Source organism: Apium graveolens, chromosome 6, assembly GCF_009905375.1.
Source record: "Apium graveolens cultivar Ventura chromosome 6, ASM990537v1, whole genome shotgun sequence".
NCBI classification, from domain to species: domain Eukaryota; kingdom Viridiplantae; phylum Streptophyta; class Magnoliopsida; order Apiales; family Apiaceae; genus Apium; species Apium graveolens.
In genome coordinates this window covers 99,694,402-99,709,769 of record NC_133652.1, presented here as the reverse complement: position 1 = coordinate 99,709,769, position 15,368 = coordinate 99,694,402, and positions in this window count along the sequence as shown.

Genomic DNA, 15,368 nt, shown 5'->3' with positions numbered 1-15,368 from the left:
AATCTCAACAGTCAGAAAGAATGGTACAGTCTTCCAAGGTTGAAGAAAATGTGATAGTAGCAGAATTTGATCCTCCTACTACAAATCAATCAGGAGATGATTTTTATTCCTTGGAAGAACTGGAGCAATTGCAGGATGAGTCAATGGCCCTGATTGTCAAGAGATTCTCAAATGTCAGATTCAAAAGGAATCCCAAGTTCAAGTACAAGTCCAACTACAACAGATTCCAGAAAGGTGGATCTTCATCCTCTAACACCAGCAGTGGTGGGTATAAAACATGGATGGTTAATCGAAGCACCATTCGATGCTTCAACTGCAATGAGTTGGGACACTTTGCCACAGAATGCAGGAAGCCAAAACAAGTTAGGAAGAACTCTTACGATTCTAATCAGAAGAGTAAATCTGAAAGGGCTTACCTGTCAAAGGGAAGAAGCTGGGATGATACTGACAGTGAAGATGAAGAAGTTGGGAATCTTGCTCTCATGGCTAGTGATGCAAACACCTCATCGTCAATAAAAGAGGTAAAATTTATTGATGTTGAATTAGTGTATCATCTAGGAGGTTCCTTATATTGTGCTCGTCGTGATAATGAATTGTTAAATCAACAAATCAAAGACCTTGAGAAAGAGGTCAATGAATTAAGACTTGTGCACATTAATCAAGATAAATTAAAAGAACAAGTATCTTTTCTAGAGAATAGAGTTGATTGTTATAGACAACTTGAAACTATTCTCAAAGACAAGATCACCGGTCTTGAGGCTAAGGTTAAAGCTTACTTTAATTCTTGTTCTAAGTCCAAAGAGTTTTACAATAAGCAAGCTGTTAATCAAACATCTGGAATAGGTTATGATTACAATGCTGCTATTGGAAAATTAGGCATAAACTCCCCTCCTCATGTCTGTGCTAAAGGCAGGGAAGTACCACATGTGCTTAAGGGTGTTGATGAACCCCTCTATAAAGAATCAATTGCTGAACCATTTGATGAGACCTCATTTATTATTCAAGAAGAAATTCATGCTGAAGATAATGCTAATGAGAAAGCTGTCTCCAAGTCAAGTGTGTCAAAAGTTCCAGACAAGGTTGTAAAAGCAACTGAGACTAACTCAGACACACATGAGTTGGATAACACGAATGCCATGTCTACCATGCATAAGTTGCCTATTGTTAATCCCTCTCATAAAGCATGTGGTGTTCCTGATTGTATGTCTTGTGCTTTTAATCTGATGTATGCTTATTTTAATGGTAAGCATGTTTCTAATGATAAGACTACTCCTTGTCAGCATGTGAATAATAGAAAGCATGATAGGTCTAAGACTGCTAGTCCTCTTAAAGCTAGAAAGGAGACATTTGTGCCTAAGCCTAAACAGAAATTTGTCAAGGCTGTTCACAAGGTCAAATGTCCAGTCATTGAGAAAGTTGAGAATATTAAAATTAAGAATGTTGTTTTGCCTGATAAAGGCCAATTTCACAAATATGCCGGACCCAGCCAAGCTTGGGTTCCGAAGAAGGTCTAATCCATTTGTATTGCAGGGTATTAAACAGGTACAACCGGTAGTGTGGATTCTTGACAGCGGATCGTCAAGACATATGACCGGAGATAGAGCCCTGCTATCAAATGTGGTTAAGAAAGCTGGCCCAGTGGTTACCTTCGGAGATAACAGCAAAGGTTTAACGGAGGGATATGGCTATTTGCTAGCTGGAAATGTTATCATTGAAAATGTGTATGTTGTGCAAGGACTTGAACACAATATGCTTAGCATTAGTCAGTTTTGTGACAACGGCTACAATGTCTTATTCGACAAGCTGAAGTGTCAGATTCTGCACAAGAAAAGTGAAAAACCCTCCTTGATGGGAATCCAGAAAGGAAATCTGTTCGTAGCTGACATGAACTCTGGAAGCAATCCTGTAGTCAATTGTTTCTATGCAAAGGGATCGTCAGATGAGAGTTGGCTATGGCACAAGAGACTTTCTCATCTCAATTTCAAAACAATGAATTCTCTTGTCAAAAGAGAATTGGTCAGAGGTCTGCCTCAGCTGGAATTCTCCCCAGAAGGACTATTTGAGGCTTGCCAGAAAGGAAAGTCAAAGAAAGCAAGTCACAGAGGCACTAACACATCTTCCATAACTGGTGTTCTGCAATTATTGCACATGGATTTATTTGGACCAGTTAATGTCCTTTCGATGTCAAAGAAGTGTTACTGTCTTGTGATAGTTGATGACTATTCCAAGTATACGTGGGTTTTATTTCTTCACTCTAAGGATGAAACACCACAAGTTGTGATTGATCATATCAAGATGATTGAGTTAGATTCTAATGTCCCTGTTAGAGCAATAAGGTCAGATAATGGAACAGAATTCAAGAATTCACTTCTCAATGGATTCTGTACAGACAAAGGGATTACCAGACAATTTTCAGCTCCTAGAACCCCTCAGCAAAATAGAGTGGTAGAAAGGAAGAATCGTACATTGATTGAAGCTGCAAGAACGATGTTAAGTGAATCAGGTCTTCCAATGTACTTTTGGGCTGAAGCTGTCAATACTGCATGTTATACTCAGAATCGAACTCTAATCAACAAAGACTTTATGATAACTCCTTATGAGATTTTGAATGAACAGAAACCTTCTATCAAATACTTTCATGTATTTGGTGCCAGATGCTTCGTGCTCAAGGATGGAGATGATCGTCGTGGTAAATTCGAGGCAAAGGCATATGAGGGTATTTTTGTTGGATATGGAAGAAGATCATACAGAGTGTATATCATTGATCAACACAAAGTAACTGAAAGTGTCAATGTTACATTTGATGACACTAAACTCCTTAGTATCCAAACTGAAGATCCTTCTGAGAAACTGAAGTTTGATGATATGTCAGATTCAAAATCAAAACATGGTCAAGAACCTGAGGTTGTTGCTGGTGAAGAACCTGTTAATCATGATGATACTCAAGGTAATAGTGATGGAAACTTTGGCAACAATGGGGATACCACTGCTACTGACGGAGAATCTTCAAGTCAATATGGCAACAACTCAGGGGGAGATGCTGAAGGATCATCTAGTAGGACACAACATCCCAATGAATTTCAAGGCGAATCATCAAGATCAAATTTTCCAAGACAGACTGTCTGGAATAAAGCTCATCCTTTTGAGTTGATTATTGGTGATCCAGATGTTGGAGTCAGAACTAGACGTGCTACTCAAAATGTGTGTCTGTTCTCAGGATTTCTTTCTGAGATGGAACCTAAGAAGATTGAGGAAGCACTGACTGATCCAAATTGGGTGATTGCTATGCAAGATGAGCTCAATTAGTTTGAAAGTCAACAAGTCTGGAAACTGGTACCTAGACCTACACACAAGAAAGCTGTTGGTACTAGGTGGGTATTCAAGAATAAACTAGATGAAGATGGTGTGGTTACAAGAAAAAAGGCAAGACTGGTAGCAAAAGGGTATTCTCAAGCTGAAGGCATTGATTATGATGAAACCTATGCTCCAGTGGCTAGACTTGAGGCCATCAGGATATTTCTGGCATTCGCAGCATTCTCTAACTTTAAAGTTTATCAAATGGATGTCAAGAGCGCCTTTCTGAATGGAAAGCTGGATGAAGAGGTATATGTAGAGCAACCTCCTGGTTTTGAAGATCCAGATCATTTAGATTTTGTCTTCTTTCTTTTCAAGGCTATCTATGGGCTCAAACAGTCTCCAAGAAAATGGTATGACACTCTCTCTGAATTTCTTATTGAAAATAGCTTTATTAGAGGTGTTATAGACAAAACTCTCTTTTCTAAAAAACATAAGAATGATACTATATTAGTCCAAGTCTATGTGGATGATATAATATTTGGGTCTACTAATGATAATCTCTATAAGAGATTTGCTAAGTTAATGCACAGCAAGTTTGAAATGAGCATGATGGGAGAGCTGAAGTTCTTTCTTGGATTACAAGTAAATCAAAGGTTAGATGGAACATTTATTTGTCAATCCAAGTATCTCAAGGAACTCCTCAAAAAGTACAATCTAGAGGATTCTGCATCAGCAAGGACTCCATCAGCAAGGACTCCATCAACTACAGCTGTCAAGCTTGGACCATGTAAAAACTCCATTAAGGTAGATGTCACAAGCTACAGAGGTATGATTGGCTCGTTACACTATCTTACTGCAAGTAGACCAGATATTATGTATGCTACATGCTTATGTGCAAGGTTCCAAGCGGATCCTAGAGATATTCATCTCGTTGCTGTTAAACGAATCTTAAGATATCTTAAGGGAACACCAAATATAGGTATTTGGTACCCTAAAGAATCTGGTTTTAACCTTGTTGGATATACAGATTCAGATTATGCAGGAAGTGTTGTTGATAGGAAAAGCACCTCAGGGAGTTATCAATTGCTAGGTAGCAGACTAGTCTCGTGGTATAGTAAGAAACAGCAAACAGTTTCCAACTCAACGGCCGAGGCTGAATATATTGCTGCTGGAAGCTGCTGTGCTCAGATCTTGTGGATTAGGAACCAGCTACGAGACTATGTGTAACACCCCCAAATCCGGGGTCGGGAATCCGTGTTGTCACGAGTTCCATTTCCCTTAATAACACCCAATCTTAATAAATAATCAACTACTCTGTACTGTGACCCCACAATAAACACACACACCACAAGTTATAGTCTCAGAGATGAATATCCAAAAGTAACACGAATCATTTTATTCCAAAATTATATGCCATTACACCTTAAAAGGGTGTCTGAATAAATTTACATATTCCTTGCCATTATTACAATTCATATTATACATAAGTCTGGTTCATCAATAGTTGAAAACCTAGCCTATTGGTAGCTCCTACCTCAGCTACGGCGGTATCAACGCTTTCAGAAGACTGCGGAACGTTTTCTAACCGCTTACGAATCGGGAGCTTGGTCCTGTTCATCTTTTCTATCTGTTGTTGTGTGATGAAAGAAGAAAGCAAGGGTGAGCAGCAAGCCCACCAAAATAATATGTATAATGATTAACAACATATGAGCCTTCTCATAGTACTCATGAAAGTCTTGGTCAAAAGAAATGAACCAAGTTGATATCTTAATGTGATGAAGTCGCAAAATATTCAGTATATATATACATATATACTTTTCAAAATATGGGAAGTCCTCTTCCATGCATAATACACACAGAGTTCCAGTGTATAACTGTATAAAAATATCGTTGCAAGATGATCTCATATATCTAACCTTGTCTCAACGTTTTTCTGAAAATCTTTGTCATGCATAAGATAATCATTTACTAGATATAACTTTAAAAGATGAAGTTACAAGATACTCCAATATACTTATATCTTTTCCGAATACTACTTGAACCACCACCGTTCAAGTTATAACTAGTTTCAAAAGTTCATCACACTGATGAGACTACAAGATAAGACTTGAATAGATTCAATCTTTGAAATATTTTGAAGGAAATGAAGTTATGATATACTTCATTAAGTCCCGATATATATACACCTATATATATACATACATTTCCTGAAAACCTCTGTCATGTAAAGTATGAACAGAATTGCAATATCCAATAAATTTGGAAAGGAAAGAATTTTGGCATAAACCTGATATCTTGCTGATCAGGCAAAGATACCAATAAGTAACCTTTTCTACTAGTAGATGGACGAATTCCCCACTGGTCATCACCCTGGTCCCAATAGGACCTTATGCTGGACTGCCACTCAGCCACTTATGCATTTGATGGACTCCCACTGAGCCACTTACACTATCATGGATGCCCACTGAGCCCATGTTGCTTATGCCGACTCAAATAGATGGACTTACTTCCCGAACGTTGGGTAAGTAATCAATTCATTTACCAAAACCGCAACCTTGTTGCGAATATAAAATACACCACAGAGCTGGATCCCTCAGGTTTTGAGCGAGTATTTAAATCCCCTTAAAAAGGAAGATCTTAAATATAAAAATGAGTTTTGGGATCCGCTCTAACTTTTAAAAATCATTTTGAAGACTCGAAAAAACTTTAAAGAGTGTTTGGAGTAATGCTAATTTAATGAAGTAAATCAGTCCCAATATTTTTTTAAAATGTCTAAATATTATTATTTAAATAATATTCCCATAAAGAATAATCTTTATACAAATAATTGAAGTAGAAGTTGTAAGACTTATACTTGAAATGAGTATTAAATAACCAAAGATATACTTATACGAAAGTACTATCTTTATTTGAATAATCGAAAATAAGTTTGATTATCGAAACATTATTCTTTAATAAAATAAAGAATATTATTAAATAATAAGCAGAGTCATAATACCTCGAATGAATATTATAAATAATATTCATTAAATAAAATAACGGAGTCATACATCCTCAAATGAATATTCAATTAATAATCATTAAAGAATATAAACTGAGTCATAAGCCCTCGAATGAATATTCGAAATAATATTCAATAATAAAATAAAGGAGTCATAAGTCCTCGGATGAATATTCAAAATAATATTCAATAATAAAATAAAGGAGTCATAAGTCCTCGGATGAATATTCGAAATAATATTCAATAATAAAATAAAGGAGTCATAAGTCCTCGAATGAATATTCGAAATAGTATTCAATTAATAAAATAAAGAAGTCATAAGCCCTCGAATGAATATTCAAAATAATATTCATTTAATAAAATAAAGAAGTCATAAGCCCTCGAATGAATATTCAAAATAATATTCATTTAATAAAATAAAGAAGTCATAAGCCCTCGAATGAATATTCGTAATAATATTCATTAAATAAAATAAAGTTATCAAATAAACCTTATTCGATTAATAGTTTTGAAAACTATAACCATATATATATATAATATATATTATACTCGGGAACATCGACTCCCGGTTTAGAAATATGTTCACCTTTTTATCCCCTATACTAAGGGTAACTCAAATACCGCTTATCTCTAGCATAGGTATTATCAACTGAACCAACAGATATATATGCCAAAAATATGAAACAGGCATGCATATATATACCATATCAGCATGCTTCAATATATCGCAACATTTGCTAATTAACCAACATGCATCTATCGCAAGATAATGCATATACATATATACATCACAACAACAGTATAACGGGTAGAAAACTTTCCTGAGCGACTGGGGGTTACGAATGGCTCGGGACGAGTCTGGTAACCTATAAGCAACAAGTAAGTTGGAATTAAACCAAAGTCACTTGTAAATCTATACTCTAACCAACTCAGACTCTAACGCTCGTTTTGCGCTTACTGATTCTCTTAAGTCACTCGAGTACCCTTGGCTCCACCATTTTTAATAAATTAACCATTACGAGTTTTAAGGCGATTCTTTCGCGGGTGTCTTACCAACTGCCTAACACACTTACCATAATTGTTTCATACATTAATTAATCCATTTTGGTCTTTAACCTATGTTTCAAAGTAAGGCGAGGGGTAAGGGTTCGTTCGCGAAACGTCGTTACTTAAAACGGCCGTTTCTCCTAAACCGTTCATCAGAATCAAACGAACTACATATCAAAACGAAGCTCGTAACATGAACTATCTAAACATGGCAATGGTCATAATATAGCAGGGAGTTCTCGGGTCCAAATGTTATGAACAAAAGTAGTCTAAAGTAAATCAGACATTACGACGGCTATGTTTACGCGATTTCCCAAATTTAAACCAACTCAAAACAACCACAATTCAACCCCAATTCACAACCCAATCCAAACTCCATCCAAAATACATTACAACAGCCCCAAACCAACTCATTATAATCCATTTACTTACTCCTAAAACTTGAATTTAAACTATACTACATTCTTTAACCAAATCTTAAGATTTCAACTAATCAATCACCACCATTCCAACCCAAACTCTTAAATAAACAAGTTTCATGCTTCACATATACTATACTACTCATAACCATTCCTAAATACTCAAAACTAAAGCTAGGGTTTGGAGTTTATACCATCCTTGAAGCTTTTAATCCATGAAAGATCCTTGGAATGCCCATGGAAGCCTTGATCTATGCTTAAGCTACCTTGTCCTTACAAATAAAATCAAGAATAAAAAATTTGTTCTTGAAAGTTACTATTCACCCTAAACTTTTAGGAATTGATTAACTAGGTAAACCTTGGATTCTTGGATCCAAACTTATAGCATAACTAAGTTATGAATTATGGAAGCTAAAGAAACAAACCTTATAATTTTTGAAGGTGTGTAGCTTGAGTTTTTGAAAAACTCCTCCTTGTTTTTCTTTCAAAAGCCGAGAGCAAGATGCTGAAGATGAAAACAAATTTGTGTTTTGCTTTGATTTGTTTTGGTTGGTTGTTTTTAGCTTGCTTTTGGTTAATTACCTTTTTAACCATCAACTTTGTGTGGTTCTAAATCAACCACACCTCCTTCCCCCTCATGTCATGCTTATGTCACATTTGTTATGTCATCATCCCTTACTTGCCCTCTTCTCATTGGTTGGGTGACATCATCCCCTCTAATCTCTTTGATTAGCTTCCTAATTGTTTGCCTAATGACCGCTGATCTGTTATACGGTTCGCTTAACTTTCGTTTTCGTTTATCGTTTGAGGGATCATACCCGGGATCTTATTACTTGGGTTTCCTTAACCTTTCCCAATACATTATATTCCTTTTATGATCCTCTCTTATAATACTTTAATTTAAATCCTTTTTATCCTGTTACCTTATACTCAATTCTTTCCGTATCTAGTGGATTTCCGGGAAAAATTAAAGTGTTTGGAATTGGATTCTGACGATCTTTACATACACTTATATACCACATAGAGTACTAATAATATCCCAGAAGACCAATAACAGAACCGCTACATAGCGTGGCATGAAAAGTTTTCTCATTCAGCAAAAACACTATTCATAAGGGTTTCAAAAATTTTCCAAAAATTGGGGTTATTACGGTCTCCCCTTCTTAAAAGGTTTCCGTCCCGGAATCAGATGGAAAATGAATAGGGATACTCTCTTAGCATTACACTTTCTAACTTTCAAGTAAATTTTCCCACATTGTGGTCCTACCACCAAACTCCGCCTAGTTTGATAACCCTTCTCCTAAGCACTTGTTCCTTTTCACTCTATAACCCTTCCTGGTTGCTCCATATAGGTTACGTCTGGTTGCATGTCTATGCGCTCATATGCCCCTATTTATCTGGAATCCCAATTACACTTCCTTAACATTGATACGTGAAACATGTTATGACTTGCTACATGTTCTGGGGTAAGGCTAGCTCATATGCTAACTTCCCAATACTTCTTAATATATCCAAGGGTCCAACAATTGGTGGACTTAGCTTTCCGAATCTCATTAATTCTTTTCAAGGGAATACTTTTAACAATACAAGGTTCCCTTCTTCCTATTCTTTGTCCCTTCGTGTCAAATCGTCATACTTCTTATGTCCTTCCTGGCTACTACCAGTCGTCCTCTGATTAGATCTATTATATCCCTGGTCCTTTGGACTACTGCGGGTCCGAGCATCTTGCGCTCTACAACTTCATCCTAACATAAGGGAGATCGACATTGTCTTCCCTCAAGAATCTCATAAGGCGATACCTCAATACTGACATATGATCTATTATCGGTAAGAAAACTCAACCCGTGTTAAGTGATCATTCCAATTTCTTTCAAGTCTATTGCACAGACTCTCATTATAGCTTTTAGCATTAGAGTTTTTGCTTCTCAATACCCATTCTTTTTGAGTTCGTAATCGCTACTACCTTCCGTTCCTAATATTATACTGTTATACTTTTGCTCGTTAGCGTTCTATAACCTTTTAATACCCATGTCAACCTTAGTATCACGAATGTGTTTCCATTCCGAATACCACCGCAACTTTATGACTCCTTTTTCAGCTGTTTCTATTTCCCAAAGTTTGATCAATCATATAGAAGTAAAGGAATTTGTTGAGAGATCACTATGATCATGAACACTTGTTCTATTGCATAGTTAGTACAGAAGGTGGCCAGCCTTTAGTACTTCACAAGCAATTAAACAACATGTGGTATCCTACTAGTCTTCTATCACAAAGATAGATAGTCATTCGGCAATACCTCACCTTCTGGAAGGGTTGTTCTTCTCAGCTTACATGAAATGAAAAGAAGAGAAAAGAACGAACTGAAGAGAATTGTATATATGTAAAAAATATTGCCATAAAATATCTGGCTTGGAATCTACCTCTGAACTATAGAGGTTTGTCATAGGAGAACAAAACATATATGTATTTATATCAACATCAAGTATTATAGCATCGCATTTCACATGCCTAAATATTTTCGCTATCCCGTCCATCATTCTATGGACCCATGCTCTTCCTCGAGCTTATACACAATCACCTTTGAAACTCCCTCGACATCGAAAATCGAATCTGGGATCTCATTCTATATATCACCGTTACTAGGATTCTATGCTCGCACCGCAACCTTCCTCATATAGTAATACGACTCTCTATTGATAAGAAAGAATAAATATTCAATAGGTAGATACTCTACTTAAATAGTCTATCAATGATAACTTATACACTACCACGACCCGTTTAGTGGTACTCAATCTCAACATTCATTCCAATACAACTCTCATTGTTGTAATCGACTCATTACTCGTAGAATCATTGCAGCATTACTATGGTCCACCACTGACCTACTGTCATCATTCGCTTTCCATGAAATCTTAATATCTAACCATACGGAGTCCATACATGTCGTATCAAATCCTTCTAAGGAGGTAACATAATCACCATTCATGATTCATGAAGAACACTCCTGATCCTGACATACATACATGACATGAAGCAGATAAAATTGCAGAAGAGTTTCAATCAAAGCAACGATAGCAGGTTAATACCATTCTTACTCGTATGCCTTAAATAGAAGACTTAACTCAAGGGTTCGTCTAGTCCTTTTTGAAACATGGTCCTGGCTTATCTCAAGATAGTATCTTTTGAGATAGATAGTCCGCTCATGGCGATTACACGAATTAAACCTTTACCAACTAATATTACGGTTGGGTATTGCACAGTCATCAGAAGGAATGTCAATCTTCCAAACCATAATACAACCTTCATAGCTTTAACCATCATCACTGTATTCCTTTGGCACAAGCGCCTATTATTATCCTCTTACCTTTAAAGTGTCGGCCACCTCTTTGGCCTTTCCTAATAGTAAAATTTCCTTACACTCAATGTCATTTTAACAACCTCCAAATAAATTTTCTACCTCATTTCAATCACAGCTTATGTGAAGATGTTTTCCTTAAAATCTGATGAGTAAAAAAAATATCACCATTTTTCCATAAGTTATTGCCTCAGTCTTTAGAGGTTAATCACTGTCATGACTGACTCTCAATTATACTTAGAACATCTTTTATCTTAAGTCCTAATTGCCCTGAACAATTTCGACCATTACTGGTTCGATCCATACTTTCTCGTGGTTTAACACGTGCCCCACTTGGCATCATTATAATTACGTCATATTTCCTTTATTAACATTTTTATTGTTGAGAATTTCAAATATTTCCTTTCTTCTTGTAAAACTTCTAAGGTTATCCTTCAATCGTTCCTCATGTATTCCCTAGATACAGGGCATATCAAAATACCATTTACTAATACTAGAACCATTGTCTATATACTTCTGAAAATTTCTCCACTGATCCTTAAAGGTTGTTATTACCTTAATCCTTTCCAATTAATACTGTCAAAACTCATACTATCCCTATTAAGGGTGAAATGCCAACCTTTATGCATTCCCCTAGGATTCATTTTAAGTTACCGATGTTCTATCCTTAATTCCACCTTTAAAAAGGTACATGCATCCTTCCATGGATAAATCAAGTCATATATCCCTGATAAGGGGGTCTTATTCAATCATTCCCACCTCGATAGTAGATGCCTAATTTCACAATAACATTTGTATTAAAAAGGGGGTCAATCAATATGGCCTCCAAAAGATAACAACGGTTATCCGCTTGTCTTGCCTAGTTTGGTAACGATAACAAGGATGTTCTAGAAGATATTGGTTGTGTTCAACGTGAACTTCTTCTTAATAATCCCTTATTTACTTTTGTTGTTTATCTCAACAGTCACCTCAATGTTGGGATACCTTTCATACCTGGCGTCTCCCTTTCTGGTTATCAAGCCACCGGTCTTACACTTCACATTCTTAAAGGTCGCTTCCTTCATCCAATTTTCCTACTTTCTTACTTTCTTGTCTCCTTAGTCTATCCGCGTCTCATTATTTATCCTTCGAACTATCTCAAGGTTTCCTCGAATCCTCCCAACTTACAGGGGATAAACTATATGTATCCCTTATGCCCTCAACCATCAATTTTAACTCATGGTGAATCATCCTCATCCTGACAAATGCATACTTTCTATTTCTATTGCTACGAGTCTTTAGGACTTCCTCATACCTAACTCCCTTATCATACCTCAAACTCTATTGCCTTTATATTCCTTTCCACTTCAGTTTCTTTCTATTTTCCTTTCTCTTATCATTATTTCATGAACCAACACAACATAAGCATTGATTTCAAACATCCCGTCATTCTGGATTTGTGTCGTCAGAACGAATCTTGACAACTTTTACAACTTAGATTCATAATTCATCATACTCGTCCGCCTTTGTTCTGGCTCTAAAGCTTTTACACTATCTCCATAACCTTGGGAAGTACTTTTCTGAAACAATTGACTGAACTTTAATCAGTTTATTATAATCTCTTGCTCCGTGCCTTCCTTGGTCTTTCACCAGCGGGTGGTCTCTCTCTTAGGAGGGTAAGTGACAAAAACAGTCTTTTGGGGTTCGTCAATCATTTAGAATCTCAAATGATTCCTCTATTTCCTTTAGCCAGGCCCTTGCCTCGGCTGGGCCAGCTTGTTCCTTGGAACTCTGAGAGCTTAGCGACTTAAAGGTCCTGAAAGAATTTCTCACCGCATTGTTTCCTCAGGGTGGTGGTGGGGATAATAGTCTAAGTTCTATCTAGACAGGTCCATAAATTGCCGTATAGGAGTACCGTCTCGGGTCTCCTTTCCTTACTCGACTTTCTGTTTCCTTAGTATGAAATGTTTCAACCTTCTCCCATAATCGGGGTTATCTTATACATTAAAAACCTTGTTTTCCACTCTATTATGTTATGGGTTCTTTCTTTCTTGATGGCAACCTCCCTGACTATCACATTCAGGGTTTGCCCTAAATCTTATTCCTCAAACTATGGCTCTCATCTAAGTTCTCATCCTTAAGCTCTTGAACTTTTGGAACCCAATTTCTGTAGGAACACCTCACTATCCCCTTATCATCTTTCTCGGTATGGATCTCTTCTCCAGTCATTGATTCTCTGCCTTCATTCATCACTTTTTCTGGCAAAATATGTTCTTTTCCAAAAATTCGGTCTGTATTGCAATCTCAAACAGCTTTTCGGTATCGGCTCCGGTTACCTTCACTTCTATTTCCATTTTCTCAAAATCTCTTATAAACTCTCCCAAAGACATTATTATCTTGAGTCTCTCCTTTTTATTAAGGGCATCAGCCACCACATTGGCTTTCCCTGAATGATAAAGAATCTCCCAATCATAATTCTTGATTAGCTCTAATCACCTCATTTGGCACATGTTGAGCTCTTTCTGCGTGAAAATGTACTAGAGCACTTATGGCTTGTGTAAATCTCGTACTTTTCTCCATACAAGTAGTGCCTCCAATCTTTAGGGCAAAACTATTGCCACGAGCCCAAGCTCATGGGTGGGGATATCGAATTTTATATTCCCTTAATTATCTTGACGCGTACGCGATTACCTTGTTGCGCTGTATAAGAAGCACCCTAATTCCTTATGCGAAGCGTCACTACAAATCATAAAATCTCCTTTTCCATCCGGCAACGCCAGCATGGGGGCCGTCACCAACCTTTGCTTCAGTTCTTGAAAGCTATTCTCGCATTTCTCTGTCTATTCAAACTTCTCAGTCTTATGAGTAAGCCGCGTTAAAGGGGCTACTATCTTTACAAACTTGAACGAACCTCCGGTAGTGACTGGCCAATCCTACCTCTGGTAGTCGCCCTAACCATGGTCATCAATTCCTCAGTGGTCCTTTATTCATTCTTGTTAGGATCCTCCTCAGCAACAATCCCATCTAGGACAACATCCTCAACCACTACATCCTCAATATGAACATCATCTGGTCCTGCGTTAGCACGCTCTATTGGATCCACAATCTGATCTCCAATAACTTAATAAAACATCATCGCGTTGTTGCTTCTCAACCTCAGGGTTCGGAGTCCCGCTACCACATACGATAACGAACTATGCTTCTATCACGATATTTATAAGGGTTCCCATAAGGGTTTTAACTGTCAGTACTACGTTAGGTAGTCCGACTATGAACTTGGCAAGAGTTCTTATTATCTTAGTGAACTTATTATCTTAACGTCGCATCATCTCTGAGGTTTATAACGCTTAGCTCTGATACCATTTCTGTAACACCCCCAAATCCGGGGTCGGGAATCCGGGTTGTCACGAGTTCCATTTCCCTTAATAACACCCAATCTTAATAAACAATCAACTACTCTGTACTGTGACCCCACAATAAACACACACACCACAAGTTATAGTCTCAGAGATGAATATCCAAAAGTAACACGAATCATTTTATTCCAAAATTATATGCCATTACACCTTAAAAGGGTTTCTGAATAAATTTACATATTCCTTGCCATTATTACAATTCATATTATACATAAGTCTGGTTCATCAATAGTTGAAAACCTAGCCTATTGGTAGCTCCTACCTCAGCTACAGCGGTATCAACGCTTTCAGAAGACTGCGGAACGTTTTCTAACCGCTTACGAATCGGGAGCTTCGTCCTGTTCATCTTTTCTATCTGTTGTTGTGTGATGAAAAAAAAAGCAAGGGTGAGCAGCAAGCCCACCAAAATAATATGTATAATGATTAACAACATATGAGCCTTCTCATAGTACTCATGAAAGTCTTGGTCAAAAGAAATGAACCAAGTTGATATCTTAATGCGATGAAGTCGCAAAATATTTAGTATATATATATACATATATACTTTTCAAAATATGGGAAGTCCTCTTCCATGCATAATACACATAGAGTTCCAGTGTATAACTGTATAAAAATATCGTTGCAAGGTGATCTCATATATCTAACCTTGTCTCAACGTTTTTCTGAAAATCTTTGTCATGCATAAGATAATCATTTACTAGATATAAGTTTAAAAGATGAAGTTACAAGATACTCCAATATACTTATATCTTTTCCGAATACTACTTGAACCACCACCGTTCAAGTTATAATTAGTTTCAAAAGTTCATCACACTGATGAGACTACAAGATAAGACTTGAATAGATTCAATCTT